This window comes from Tasmannia lanceolata, unplaced genomic scaffold (assembly GCF_043159265.1).
Source record: "Tasmannia lanceolata isolate RefF3 unplaced genomic scaffold, GAP_Taslan_0.1 ptg000007l, whole genome shotgun sequence".
Lineage (NCBI taxonomy): Eukaryota > Viridiplantae > Streptophyta > Magnoliopsida > Canellales > Winteraceae > Tasmannia > Tasmannia lanceolata.
This window is the reverse complement of record NW_027518684.1, coordinates 21650327-21666791: the sequence shown is the minus strand read 5'-3', so window position 1 is coordinate 21666791 and position 16465 is coordinate 21650327.

The following is a 16465-nucleotide window of genomic DNA, read 5'->3' as shown; positions in this document are numbered from 1 at the left end:
GCGTTCCCCTCATTTGTATAGTAGACTTGCTTAGTCTTTTAGATGCCTCTTAGATATTAGTAGCCTCATTCATTGATAGGGCGATGAAGGCGATAGCCCAAGCCCATCTTTAGGGGACTCGCTCAATCCAAATAGCGCTCCCCTCTTTTGTTTAGTAGGCCTACCCAACCTTTTGGATTTCTTTTAACCATTTTTTTTAAAAGAACCCTTCTCTGGGCAATGATAAGGTTACTTGGAGCCCGTCTTTGTGTTTTGTGGCTCACCGTTTTTTGCACTTGAATCTGCACAAGTTGATGCCCCATGTTATGCACCAAAATTTATAAAAATCAGAAATATCATTGCATGCATTTGTATAATTTGTTGAAAAGTTAAGATTCTTCTTTTATGTTAAGTTTTAAGTTAGGTTCTGAAGATGAATGGACTGTTCAGGTGAGACTATTTTGAAAGCTTATCATACTTATTTTTTATTTAAATAAATTGTTTAATTGAAGAAGGAAATCAGATGACTACTCTATTCGATGTTATCGACATGAGTAATGTTTGATTTCAAGGCGGTTTGTAGAAATATTATGTGTATGAAATCAGATGATTACTTTGGCATCATCTGATTTCGTTGGAGTCCCCGTATTGGGGTTTGTGGTTGGCTTTGAAGTGTTTAATATCATTTTTTTATTTCATTAGGCTACCCAGCGGCTGGTCTGGGCTAATTAATTTTATTTTAAATAATTGTTTAATTGAAGAAGGAAATAAGATGATTTGCACTATTCGATGTCCTTGACACGAATATCGTCTGATTTCAAGGCGGTTTGTAGAAATATTATACGTGTAGGAAATCAGATGATTACTTTGGCATCATCTGATTTCATTGGAGTCCCCGTATTGGGGTTTGTGGTTGGCTTTGAGGTGTTTGATATTGTTTTTACTTCATTAGGCTACCTAGCGGCTGGTCTGGGCTAATTAATGTTGTTTATCATGCTATGATTGCTATTATTACAGGTTGTGTACTCTTTAGTTATAAGTCTTTCTTTGCTTAGTACTTGATTTGTTTATATAAGAATTGAATGGAAATTTGAGATTGCCTAGTAGCTCTTTTCTGCTCTCTTGGTGGACTAACGCAGTCTTCTAGACTTCTTTCGATACTAGAACCTGTACTAGGAGGCATATTCTGTCTCATTAGGAAATCCTCCTTTGGAGGCAAGCCTCATTTTTTTAGCTTAACCCATAGGAGGCATGCCTTGCCTCATTTAGAGAGCCTTTGAATCATTCGTTTGTGTGGTGATGTTATCGGGGGAGTCTTTGACTCATTTGATCTTTATTGATGTTATTAGGGAGTCATCTGTCTTGGCTTTGTAAGTAATTAGCCTTTAGAAGGCCTGCTTGGCCTCATTTGTAGAATCCTCTCTGAGGTTGTACCTCAATTTGTACCTCTGTTATTTAGAGACCAATTTGGTCAATTAGTTGTCTTAGCCTTGCTTACCCCTTGCAAGGGCAATGATAAGGTTACTTGGAGCCCATCTTTGTGTGTTTGGGAGACCCGCCCGGTCTCATTCTCTCGCTAGTTCTCCTCTTTGTGCGTCGTTTGGTTTTTGGGAGAACACCCTACTCGGCTTGGCTTCATACTCCTACCCTTATGGGGTACTGGGCGCACATTTGTTGCACCCTAGGGCTAAGTAGCTGTCCGGCCCGGCTGGGTGTTTTACCTCTGCCAAATGTGCAAATTCTTGTTCCTTTTCTTTTAGGGAGTCTCTGACTCATTTATACTTTAGTTAGTGTTAGTGGAGTCTTTGACTCATGTTCCTTTTCTTTTAGGGAGTCTCTGACTCATTTATCCTTTAGTTGGTGTTAGTGGAGTCTTTGACTCGTGTTTCTTTTTCTTTTAGAGAGTCTTTGACTCATCTATCCTTTAGTTGGTGTTAGTGGAGTCTTTGACTCGTGTTTCCTTCTCTTTTAGAGAGTCTTTGACTCATCTATCCTTTAGTTGGTATTAGTGGAGTCTTTGACTCATCTATCCTTTAGTTGGTTACGCCGTAAAAGGCGGGTGCTCTGTAAGAACATGCTTTCGATGCCGAAAAGGTAGGTGCTGTGTAAAAACTGGCTTTCCGGTTTGTAAACAAAAACGGCTTTCAGAAATCATTTTCTTCTGAAAACGCCCTAAAGAGAGATTGAGGAAAACTGAACTGGTGCTCTAGGACTCGTCATAAGGTTCTTTCTCGCGGCACCTATCATTAGTACTGGCTTGACAAAATTGGGTGTCTACATCATCCTCTGAATTTCATCCTATACGTTACAGCCTCCCTGCACGCCCACGGTCCAGTTGAGTGCTTTCACATACATCCTTTGCATTTTAGCCTCGTCGCGCGGCCATGGCCCGACTGAGTGCTTTACACGCATCCCCTATGTTACAGCCTTCTTGAGTGCCCATGGCCCGATTGAGCGCTTTGCACATATCCTGCAGCCTTCCTGCGTGCCAATGGCCCGGTTGAGCACTTTGCACACATCCTCTACGTTACAGCCTCCCCACGTGCTCATGGCTCAGCTGAGTGCTTTACAAGTATCTTCCGCTACAGCCACCCCGCATACCCATGTAGCATCGGATACTATTTTGCTTTCGGATACAAGGTCGCTTCGGATACTATGTCGCCTTCGGGTACAAAGTTGCCTCGTATACAATGTTGCCTCGGATATAAAGTCGCCCCGGATACAATGTTGCCCTTCGACTACAATGTCGCTTCGGATACTATGTTTCCTCCGGATATAATGTCGCCTCGGATACTATTTTACTTTCGGATACAAGGTCGCTTCAGATACAATGTCGCCTCGGATACAATGTTGTCTCGGATATAAAGTTGCCTTCTGCTACAATGTCACTACGGATATTATGTTGCCTTCGGATATAATGTCGCATCAGATACTATTTTGTTTTTGGATACAATGTCGCTTCGGATACTATGTCGCCTCAGATACAATGTTGCCTCGGATATAAAGTCGCCTCAGATACAATGTCGCCTCGGATACTATGTCGCCTTCGGCTACAATGTCGCTTCGGATACTATGTTGCCTTCGTATATAATGTTGCCTCGGATACAATGTAGCCTCGGATACTATTTTGCTATTGTAGCATCGGATACTATTTTGCTTTCGGATACAAGGTCGCTTCGGATACTACGTCGCCTTCAGATCCAATGTAGCCTTGGATACAATGTTGCCTTTGATATAAAGTAGCCTCGGATACAATGTAGCCTCGGATACTATGTTGCCTTCGGCTATAATGTCGCTTCGGATACTATGTTGCCTTCGGATATAATGTCGCCTCGGAAACAATGTAGCATCGGATACTATTTTGCTTTAGGATACAAGATCGCTTTGGATACTATTTCGCCTTCAGATACAATGTTGCCTCGGATACTATGTCGCCTTCGGCTACAATGTCGCTTCGGATACTATGTTGCCTTCGTATATAATGTTGCCTCGGATACAATGTAGCCTCGGATACTATTTTGCTATTGTATCCTCGGATACTATTTTGCTTTCGGATACAAGGTCGCTTCGGATACTACGTCGCCTTCAGATCCAATGTAGCCTTGGATACAATGTTGCCTTTGATATAAAGTAGCCTCGGATACAATGTAGCCTCAGATACTATGTTGCCTTCGGCTATAATGTCGCTTCGGATACTATGTTGCCTTCGGATATAATGTCGCCTCGGAAACAATGTAGCATCGGATACTATTTTGCTTTAGGATACAAGATCGCTTTGGATACTATTCCGCCTTCGGATACATTGTCCCCTCGAATGCAATGTTGCCTCGGATATAAAGTCGCCTCGGATACAATGTTGCCCTTCGACTACAATGTCGCTTCAAATATAATGTCGCCTCGGATACAATGTAGCCTCGGATACAATGTAGCCTCGGATACTATTTTGCTTTCGGACCCAAGGTCGCTTCGGATACAATGTCGCCTTTGGATACAATGTCGCCTCGGATACTATGTTGCCTTTGGCTACAATGTCGCTTCGGATACTATAATGCCTTCGGATATAATGTCGCTTAGGATTCAATGTTGCCTTCAGATATAATGTTGCCTTCGGATATAAAGTCGCCTTCGGATACAATGTTGCCTCGGATACATTGTAGCCTCGGATACTATGTTACCCTCGGCTACAATGTCACTTCGGATACTATGTTGCCTTCTGATATAATGTCGACTCGGATACTATTTTGCTTTCGGATAGAAGGTCGCTTCAGATATTTTGTCGCCTTCGGATACAATGTCGCCCCGGATACAATGTTTTCCCAAATATAAAGTCGCATCGGATACAATGTTGCCCTTCGGCTACAATGTCGCTTCGGATACTATGTTGCCTTCGGATATAATGTCGCCTCGGATACAATGTAGCCTCAGATATTTTGCTTTCGGATCTAATGTCTCTTCGGATATTATGTTGCCTCAGATACAATGTTGCCTCAGATATAAAGTCGACTCGGATACAATGTAGTCTCGGATACTATGTTGCCTTTGGCTACAATGTCGCTTCGGATACTATGTTGCCTTCGGATATATTGTCGCATTGGATACAATATAGCCTCCGATACTATTTTCTTTCGGATACAACGTCGCTTCAGATATTATGTCACCTTCTGGTACACTGTTGCCTCGGATACAATGTTGCCTCGGTTATAAAGTCGCCTAGGATACAATGTTGCCTTCGGCTACAATGTCGCTTCGGATAATTTGTTGCCTTTGGATATAATGTCGCATCGGATACAATGTAGTCTCATATACTATTTTGCTTTCGGATACAAAGTCGCTTTGGATACAATGTTGTCGCGGATAAAATGTTGCCTCGAATATAAAGTCGCCTTGGATACAATGTTGCCCTTCGGCTTCAATGTCGCTTCGGATACTATGTTTCCTTTGGATATAATGTTGCCTCATATACAATGTAGCCTCAGATACTATTTTACTTTCGGATACAAGGTCCCTTCGGATACAATGTCGCCATCGGATACAATGTTGCCTTCGATATAAAGTCGCCTCGAATACAGTGTAGGCTCGGGTACCATGTTGCCTTCGGTTATAATGTCGCTTCGGATACTATGTTGCCTTCATATATAATATCGCTTCGGATACAATGTAGCCTCAGATACTATTTTCCTTTCGGATACAAGGTCGCTTCGGATGCTATGTTGCCTTCGGATACAATGATGCCTCGGATACAATGTTTTCTCGGATATAAAGTCGCCTCGGATACAATGTAGCCTCGGATACTATGTTGCCTTCTGCTACAATGTTGCATCGGATACTATGTTGCCTTCGGATATAATGTTGCCTTGGAAACAATGTAGCATTGGATACTATTTTGCTTTCGGATACAAGGTCGCTTCGGATACTATGTCTCCTTCGGATACAACGTCGCCTCAGATACAATGTTGCCTCGGATGTAAAGTTGCCTCGGAGACAATGTTGCCCTTCCGCTACAATGTCTCTTCGGATATTATGTTGCCTTCGGATATAATGTCGCCTCGGATATAATATAGCCTCGGGTACTATTTTATTTTCGGATACAAGGTCGCTTTAGATACAATGTCGTAATCGGATACAATGTCACCTCGGATACAATGTTGCCTCGGATATAAAGTCGCATCGGATACAATGTAGCCTCGGATACTATGTTGCCTTCGGCTACAATGTCGCTTCGGATACTATGTTGCCTTCGGATATAATCTCGCCTCTGATACAATGTGGCCACGGATACTATTTTGCTTTCGTATACAAGGGCTCTTCGAATACTATGTCTCCGTCGGATACAATGTCACCTCGGATACAATATTTCCTCATATATAGAGTCTCCTCAGATACAATGTTGCCCTTCAGCTACAATGTCGCTTCGAATACTATTTTGCCTTCGGATATAATGTCGCCTCAAATACAATGTAGCATCATATACTATTTTACTTTCAGATACAAGGTAGCTTAGGATACTATGTCTCTGTCGGATACAATGTCACCTCGGTTACAATGTTGTCTCGGTTATGAGGTCGCCTTGGATACAGTGTATCATGGATACTATGTTGCCGTCGGCTAGAATGTCGCTTCGGATACTATGTTGCCTTCGGATATAATGTCGCCTAGGATGCAATGTAGCCGGATACTATTTTCTTTCAGATATAAGGTCGTTTCGGATACTTTGTCGCCTTCTGATACAATATTGCTGTCGGATACAATGTCGCCTCGGATATAATGTCGGTTCTGATATAAAGTCGCCTCGGAGACAATGTAGCCTCAGATACTATGTTCTCTTCGGCTACAATGTCGCTTCGGATACTATGTTGCCTTCAGATATAATGTCGCCTTAGATACTATTTTCTTTCGGATACATGATAGCTTCGCATACTATTACGCCTCAGATACAATGTTGCCTCGGATATAATGTCCCCTCGGATACAATGTAGCCTCGGGTACTATATTGCTTTCGGATACAATGTTGCCATCGGATACAATGTCACCTCTGATACAATGTTGCGTCGGATATATAGTCACCTCCGATACAATGTAGCCTCGGATACCATGTTGCCTTCGGCTATAATGTCGCTTTGGATACTATGTTGCCTACGGATATATTGTTGCCTTGGATACAATTTAACCTGAGATACTATTTTGCTTATGGATACATGGTCGCTTCGGATACAATGTCGCCTTGGATACAATGTTGCCTCATATATATAACTCGCCTTGGATACAATGTTGCCCTTTGGCTAAAATGTGGCTTCAGATACTATGTTGCCTTTGCATATAATGTAGCCTCGGATACATTTTTGCTTTCGGATACTATGTCCCCTCGGATACAATGTTGCATCGGATATAAAGTCGACTCGGCTACAATGTTGCTTCGGATACTATGTTGGCTTCGACTACAATGTCACTTCGGATACTATGTTGCCTTTTGATATAATGTCGCCTCGGATACAATGTAGCCCCGGATAATATTTCGTTCGGATACAAGGTCGCTTCGATTACAATGTTGCTTCGGATACTATGTTCTCTTAGGATATAATGTCGATTTGCATATAATGTAGCCACAAATACTTTTTTGATTTCGGATATATTGTCGCTTCAGATACTTTGTCTCCGTCGTTTACAATGTTGCCTAGGATATAAAGTCGTCTACGGATACAAAGTCGCCTCGGATAGAATGTTGCCCTTCTGCTAATATGTCGCTTCGGATACTATGTTGCCTTCGGATATAATGTCGCGTCGGATACAATGTAGCCTTAGATACTGTTAGGCTTTAGGATACTAGGTCGCTTCGGATACAATATCGCCAACGAATACAATGTTGCCTCGCATATAAAGTCGCCTCGGATGTAAAGTCGCCTCGGATACAATGCAGGCTTAGATACTATGTTGCCTTCGGTTATAATGTCGCTTCGGATACTATGTTGCCTTCAAATATAATGTCGCCTCGGATACAATGTAGCCTCAAATACTGTTTTGCTCTCGGATATGAGGTCGCTTCGGATACTGTCGCCTTCGGATACATTGTCGCCTCAAATACAATGTTGGCTAGGATTTAAAGTCTCCTCGGATACAATGGTGCATCCGATACTATGTTACCTTCGGCTACAATGTCGCTTCGGATAGTATGTTACCTTCGGATATAATGTCGCCTCAGATATAATGTAGCCTCGGATACTATTTTGCTTTCAGATATAAGGTCGCTTCGGATACTATGTCGCCTACATATACAATGTTGCCAGGGCACAATTTTGGCTCGGATATATAGTCGCCTTGGATACAATGTAGCATTAGATACTATGTTGCTTTCAGTTACAATGTCGAAGCAGATACTATGTTGCCCTCAGATATAATATCGCCTCGATTACAATGTAGCCTCGGATAATATTTTCTTTAGGGCACAAGGTCGCTTCGGATACTATGTCGCCTGGGATACAATGTCGCATCGAATATAAAATCGCCTTGGATACAATGTACCCTCGGATACTATGTTGCCTTCGGTTACATTGTTGCTTCGGATACTATTTTGCTTTCGGATATAATGGCGTCTCGGATACAATGTAGCCTCAGATATTTTGCTTTCGAATACAAGGTCGCTTCGGATACTATGTCCCCTTCGGATACAATGTCGCCTCAAATACAATGTTGTCTAGGATTTAAAGTCGTCTCGGATACAGTGGTGCCTCAGATACTATGTTACCTTCAGCTACAATGTCGCTTTGGATACGACGTTACCTTCAGATATAATGTCGCCTCAGATACAATCTAGCCTCGAATACTATTTTGCTTTCGGATATAAGGTCGCTTCGGATACTATGTCGCCTACGAATGCAATGTAGCCTGGGTACAATGTTTGCTCGGATATAAAGTCGCCTCGGATACAATGTAGCCCCATATACTATGTTGCTTTTTGCTACAATGTCGCATCGAAAATTACGTTGCGTTCGGATATAATATCGCCTCGGTTACAATGTAGCCTCGGATAATATTTGTTTTCTTGTACTAGGTCGCTTCGGATACTACGTCTCATTCGGATACAATGTCGCCTCGATTATAAAGTTGCTTTGGATATAATGTAGCCTCGAATTCTATGTTGTCTTCGGCTACAATGTCGCGTCGGATACTTTGTTGCCTTCGGATATAATGTTGCCTTGAATACAGTGTAGCTTCGGATACTATTTTGCTTTCGGATACAAGGTTGCTTTAGATACTATGTCGCCTTCGGGTACATTGTCGCCTCAGATAAAATGTTGCCTCGGAAAGATGGCCGCCTTGGATACAATGTTGCCCTTCTGCTACAATGTCGTTTCAGATACTATGTTGCCTTCGGATATAATGTCGCCTCGGATACAATGTAGCCTGAGATACTATTTTGCTTTTGGAAACAAGGCCGCTTCGGATACAATGTCGCCATCGGATACAATGTTGCCATCGGCTACAATTTCCCCTCTAATACTATGTTGCATTCGGATATAATCTTGCCCCGGATACAATGTTGCCTCTGATATAAATTCGCCTGGGATATAATGTTGCCGTTCGGCTACAATGTCTTTTCGGAAATTATGTTGCTTTCGGATATAATGTCGTCTCGGATACAATGTCGTCTCGGGTTCAATGTTGTCCGGGATATGCAGTCGCCTCAGATATAATGATGCCTCGGATACTATGTTGCCTTCGGCCGCAATCATGCTTCGCTATGTTGCCTTCGGATATAATGTCCCGTTAGATACATTGTAGCCTCAGATACTATTTTGCTTTCGGATCGAAGGTCGCTTCGGATACAATGCTGGCTCGGATATAAAGTTGCCTCGGATACAATGTAGCCACGGATACTATGTTCCCTTCGGCTACAATGTCTCGTCGGATATTATGTTGCCTTTGGATGTAATGTCGCCTCGGTTACAATTTAGCCTCGGATACAATGTTGCCTGTGATATAAAGTCGCCTCTGATACAATGTTGCCCTCAGGCTACAATGTCGCTATGGATACTATGTTGCCTTCGGATATAATGTCGTTTCTGATACAAAGTAGCCTCGGATACTGTTTTTCTTTCGGGTATATGGTAGCTACAGATACTATGTCGCCGTCGGATACAATGTCTCCTCGGATACAATGTTGCGTCGGATATAAAGTTGCCTCGGATACAAGATACAATGATGCCCTTTGGCTACAATGTGGCTTCGGATACTATGTTGCCTTTGCATATAATGTACCCTCAGATACTTTTTTGCTTTCGGATACTATGTCGCCTCGGATACATTGTTGCATCGGATATAAAGTCGACTCGGCTACAATGTTGCTTCGGATACTATGTTGGCTTCGACTACAATGTCACTTCGGATACTATGTTGCCTTCTGATATAATGTCGCCTCGGATACAATGTAGCCCCGGATAATATTTTGTTCGGATACAAGGTCGCTTCGATTACAATATCGCCTTCGGATATAATGTCGCCTCGGATTTAAAATCGCCTCGGAGACTATGTAGGCTCGGATACTATATTGCCTTATGCTACAATGTCGCTTTGGATACTTGTTGCCTTCAGATATAAACTTGCCTCTGATACTATTTTACTTTCGGATACAAGGTCGCTTCGGATACTATGTCGCCTCGGATATAAAGTCGCATCGGATACAATGTTGCCTCGGAGACTATGTTGCCTTCGGCTACAATGTCGCTTTGGTTACTATGTTGCATTCGGATATAATGTTGCCTCGGATACAATGTAGCCTCGTATACTATTTTGCTTTCGGATACAAAGTCGCTTCGGATACTATGTCGCCTTCGTATACAATGTCGCATCGAATACAATGTCGCCCTTCGGCTACAATGTCGCTTCGGATACTAAGTTTCCTTCGGATATAGACCAGCTTCGGATACTCTGTAGCCTCAGATACTATTTTGCTTTCTGATACTATTTCGCCGTCGGATACAATGTCGCCTCAGATACAATTTTCCCTCGGATATAAAGTCGCCTCGGATACAATGTGGCCTCAGATACTATGTTGGCTTCGGCTACAATGTCGTTTCGGATACTATGTTGCCTTTGGATATAATCTCGCCTCGGATACAATGTAGCCTCGGATACAAGGTCGCTTCGGATACTATGTCGCCTTTGGATTCAATGTCGCCTCGAATAGAATGTTGCGTCGGATATAAAGTCGCCTCGGATTTAATGTAGCCTCGGATACTCTGTTACTGTCGGCTACAATGTCGCCTCGGATACTATGTTGCCTTCGGATATATTGTTGCCTCAGATACTATTTTGCTGTCGGATATAAGGTCCCTTCGGATACTATGTCGCCTTCGGATATAATGTCGCCTCGGATACATTGTTGCCTCGGATACAATGTAGTCTCAGATACTTTGATGCCTTCGGCTACGATGTAGGTTCGGGTACTATATTGCCTTCGGATATAATGTCACCTTGGATACAATGTAGCCTCGGATAATATTTTGCTTTTGGATAGAAGGTCGCCTTCAGATGATATGTAGCCTTCGGATACAATGTCACCCCGGGTAGAATGTTGCCTCGGATACAATGTTGCCCTTCCGCTACAATGTCGCTTCGGGTACTATGGTGCCTTTGGACATAATGTCGGCTCGGATACAATGTAGCCTCAGATACTATTTTTCTTTCGGATACAAGGTCGCTTCGGAAACATAGTTGCCATTGGATACAATGTCGCTTCGGATATAACGTTGCCTCGGATATGGAGTCGCCTCGGATACAATTTAGCTTCGGATACTATGTTGCCTTCTGCTACAATGTCGTTTCGGATACTTTGTTTCCTTCGGATATTTTGTTGCCTAGGATACAATGTAGGCTCGGATACTATTTTGCTTTTGGATACATGGTCGCTTCGGATACTATGTGGCCTTCGGATACAATGTCGCTTCAAGTTCATTATTAGAGGTAACTCCAAAGGAATCAAAGAAGGTAATTTTTTGCTGATAAATCCACTTGATTTTGGTTATTTTTTTATGATCGGCAACAATACCTTTGTGATGTGATGGAATATGGTTGTGATGTTATTTGGAATTTGAAGTAGTTTTCTTGAGTTGTGATGATTTTTTTTTTGGTGCTGTGATGCTTGCCTGAAAATGTATGGATGAGATTTTGTTCAAAATTGATGCAAATTTCATATGATTTGTGATAACTTTCGATCTGATGATGCTTTCGCTTAGAACTTTTGCAACTATGCATAATCTGTGGCTATTATCCCCTGGTACGTATTTGATGAGATATGAACTTTTGCAACTATGCATTAAAGCCATCTGGTCCAGGAGCCTTGTCCCCATCAGCGGATAGAACAGCATTTTCGATCTCTTCACTTGTGACATCTCTAGTAAGAAGCTCAGATTCGTCATTAGAGATGAACCGGATTGGGTCAGGTGGTTCTAGCTTAGTATCTTTGCCATTGTTCAGAATGTTTTGGAAGTGTCCGATGAGAATCTCAGATATTTCTTTTGGCAAAATTTTCAACTCCCCCTCTTCATTTTTGATCGCACTGATGTTGTCTACACTATGCCTGGCTTTAATAGCAGAATATAAAATTTTGGTGTTAGAGTCTCTCAATTGTAACCAATTGTGTCTTGATTTCTGCCAAGCTAGCATTTCCTCTAGTTTGAGCACATTTATGAACTCTTCTCTCAACTTGTTTTCTTGCTCAATGCACTGGGGGTCTGAGGGATTGGAGACTAGCTTTTCCTGAGCTTTTTCTAATTCTTGCCTCACAATGGGAGCTTTGATATCAATTCTTCCGAAAACTTTCAGATTCCATACTCTAATATGCTTCTTTACTTCTCTCAGTTTGAGGACTAGTCTGTACATGGGATTCCCCCTGAATTTGGTAGCCCAGGCTTTCTCAACTATGGGATGAAGCGACATGTCCTCAAGCCACATATTCATGAACTTGAAGGGCTTGGGCTCAAGACTACTTTGATCCTTGAGGTGCATAATGATGGGGCTATGGTCTGAGATATCAGGAGAGAGATATTCAGCAAAAGAGCACGGAAAGAATGAATCCACAGATCATTTACAGTAGCTCCATCAAGGCGAGCAAACATTTTCTCTTCAGAAGCAGATCTGTTGTTCGAGGAGAATGGGCTGCCAATTGATCTAAGGTCAGTAAGAGAGCAGCTTGCAATGCAATTATTGAAGTCTTCCATATCCATAGCTTTTGGCATTGCACCATTGATTCGATCACTAGGATATCTAACAGAGTTGAAGTCCCCGACAACCGTCCAAGGAAGCTGAATCGATACGGCAAATTGCTCTAGCTCCCCCCACATATTTCTTCTATCCACCCCGTAGTTATGACCATATACTGCTGTCAGGAAGAAGGATTGAGCAGTTTGAATGACAGTGAATTCTGAATGAATCAGCTAGCTGGTTTCTTTGATGATATTGAGCTGAATTCTATCAGGTTCCCAAATAATCCAGACCCTGCCTTTAATTACACTCAAGTAGTTGCCATATGAGCTCCAGTTTTCTTGAATTTCATTTGAGTACTCCTTGAATTTATTTACTTTGGCCTTGGTCTCCATGAGGCAACAAATTGGGATCCTGGTTTTTCTGATGAGATTGGAGATTTCGGATCTTTTGGAGCTAGAGTAGAGCCCCCTAATGTTCCAAGCCCCTATTATTTTCATTTGGAATTGGATAGAGGTGGGTTTGGGCTCCCATTGGAGCAAACACTTGGGTCTCAGAATCACTGCTCCTTTGGTTATCTTCATCGTTATCCTGCGTGATTTTCTTTGGAGAGGTGCGAATTTCAGTCTGATTTACTGTAGTCCCCGGCATGTTCTTGACATCAGAATCTTGACCTGAATTGTCGGGTATGTGAGGAGCTTTGGGATGGTCTGCCTCCGTAGTCCCCATCATTGTCTCCTGAGGATCAGCCATGGTATAGTTTGTATTAATTGTACCTGCTGACTCTTTATTAGCTTCCTTTCTATCTTCTGCTTCTACATTTTCCAGGGCACTGAAAGCATTTGCCAATGTTAGTCCCTTTAGTTTTGGCACTTCAGCAACTTTCTGAGTTCTATTTTGGTTCATTTCAGCAATGATCTCTTTGTTGAATTGCTCCTTTTCTTCTTCCCACTTGCTCTGCTGATTTGGAGTTTGAGACTTATTCAGCTTTGGAACCCATTCCTGCCTTTTCCTAGTATCAACAAGTGCCTTTGAGGTTAGGGGGCAGTTTCTAAGAGCATGACTGAAATCCATAAATGTGGTAGGTAGAGAGAATTATATGTAATGCTTTGGATGAAAAGCTGCTATTACCTTATGGTGATGTACCTACCATTTCACATTATTGATTCTGATAAGATGGGAGACACCCACATTCTATCTCTTGTACACTTTTAGCTTGATTTCACTTATTTTGTTTGTGGTAGCTACAACCAAGATGCTCTTGTAATCCATTACCAGACCATACATGTTTTAATTTCCATTCGGATTCATGTGACATGAGCAACCTTTGTTTAAGATAGAGTTGTCACTTGAAGAGTAACACCCTCTTGAGATATTTGATTCATCAAATGTTGATCTTTTAATTTTATGTTTTATCTTTGTCGGTGTGGCTTTATACTCATTTGGGCAAAGTGGCTTCCTGATGAGTTTAACCTGTCTTCGTTGAATACCATAATATTAATTGTAGTATGAAATGTACTCAATTCTCTGAGTGACTGTGATTCTTTGCATATAATAGTTGTATACCACCACGGATTGTTATGAAGATTCAGCCTGTTCAGTTCATTTTCTCTTGAATTCTAATGTTGAACATTTTTCTTTTATGAAGGTAAAATTGGTACAAATGTCAAATGTTGATAAAATTATTTGGTAGAGTTTAAAAATTCATTGGAACCATTTTGATGCATCTCAAAATTCATTGATTGGATAGCCTCAATTGCTTTAAAAGATTTTATTCTTGGCACGCGAGAATTGAAATGAAATTTGTGAGCTGCTAGTCATGTAGATTGAAATGTGTTTAGAATAGGAACAAGGTAATGATTACATCCACATTTTGATTTTTTAGTGTAAAGTATTACTTTATTAATGTTGTTGGCTAAACTGTTTACACCTATACTTTTTGCTAACCTGTTTGTGGGGGTATTACCATTTTAAAGTGGTGTCGATGAACTTAAGCCCATATTGTTCAATTAGGATGATGATGTAGTTCCATTGATTTATGTCTTACACAAATGGAGTTCATTGATTAATCATGTCAAAATGACACTTTAGATTAGATGCATTCAATTAGCTTAATTCCTTGGTAAAGAGAGTGACATCAAATTAACTGTTTTTATGTTGGTTATGAGATTTCATTGTGTTGCTTGATTCCATTAATCATATATCTGATATTTGTTGTCTTGAATACTAATTTTGAAGCTTGGATTGCTATTTCAAGGTAATCTGTCTTAAAAAAAAAGGAAGAGAAGAGATAGAAATTGTTTTGGAGTTGTATTATGTATGGGTAACTGAAGTATAGTTGTTATTCTTTAGTGAATCACATTGTGTATTTTGCTGCTTGATATGTTTCATTTATATAATAAGTGGTTGAACTAGACTATGGAGGGGTCTTTGGGCTGTCTGTATTGACAGAAGGAATGCGTTTTTGAGCAAACAATGGGCTTATCAAATGGAAATTGCATTTTTTTTAGGTTTTTAAATGAGTATTTAAGAAATTGAGAGTTACATTTGAATTTTTTTAAAATTTTTTTAAGGTTATCATAAGCATTCTGTTTAAAAAATTTATTGCATAATTTTTTTAATATTGATCTTGGATAGGACCAAGAAGGCGTTTTTAGTTGTATTATGATTCTAAAATCAGGTAAAGAAATTACAACTGATTATTGTAATTGTTCATTGAGATTATTTATCCCTGTATCATTGTTTAAGGTTTGTTTGTTCTATCATGATTTCCAAATGGATCATAATTGTCAATACATTAGAATTTTATTGTCTGATATCATATTGTTTACTCGCAAATTTCAGTATGACCGAATTAAATTAGGAGTTGCACTTTTTTTGGTCAAGGTTCTTTTTCATTCATTTTGTCTAGGTTATAATTGTGTTAACTGGTGTTAGAGGGAGTCCTTTTTTTTTAGTAAAGTATTGGTAAATGTTTGACTATTTGACGTATTCCTTTTTTTTAGAGATACAGAGTCTTATTAGTTAAAAAAACTGGTTTTTTAACATGTACTGAATGAATCAAGTTTAATGGTTCATTAATGAGTAAAATCAATGAAGAAAATTACAGATAATTTGGGTATTTATTTTTTTATCTGGAATCGAAAGTGAATTATGGACAACAAAAAGAAAAATTTCAACAGGCGTAGTATCATATTTTTGTGGACACATGTCATTTGTGCTTTTCCTTTTCATATATTTGCTATGCAATAAGCATTTTAGGTGAATTATGAATTTGAATGTTTGCAACTATAGAGTATGTTTTCATACTAGGATTTATTTTGAACCCTGGATTACATAATGGTTGGTGCAACAGTACAAGGCATTAGATTAGAATTCAACTTAACTTTTGGCTCTGACTTTTAGATTTAAATAAATACTGATATGTCTGTATGCTTAAATGAGTTAATAATTTCAATAGTTGGTTGAAAGTAATGTTTGATATAATCAATATAGGAGAAGGATGTGATAACATGTACAACTAATTTGATATGAACATATGTGCTTACAAAGATTTTTTTTTAATACATATGGTGTGCACGTATTATACTTTGAATGGGCTTATTTGATAGGAGGGGTTATAAAACCCTGTTTATATTGCATTAAGAGTAAAAATTATATAGATAGTTGGCTATATCTTTGTTTAAGTGCATGTATGGATATTCTAGTATATCATTTTAATGATAATATCGATTTATTTGTGTCGTTTTGTTAGAGTTTTATTTTCTTGGGATCATATCATACACCTTGG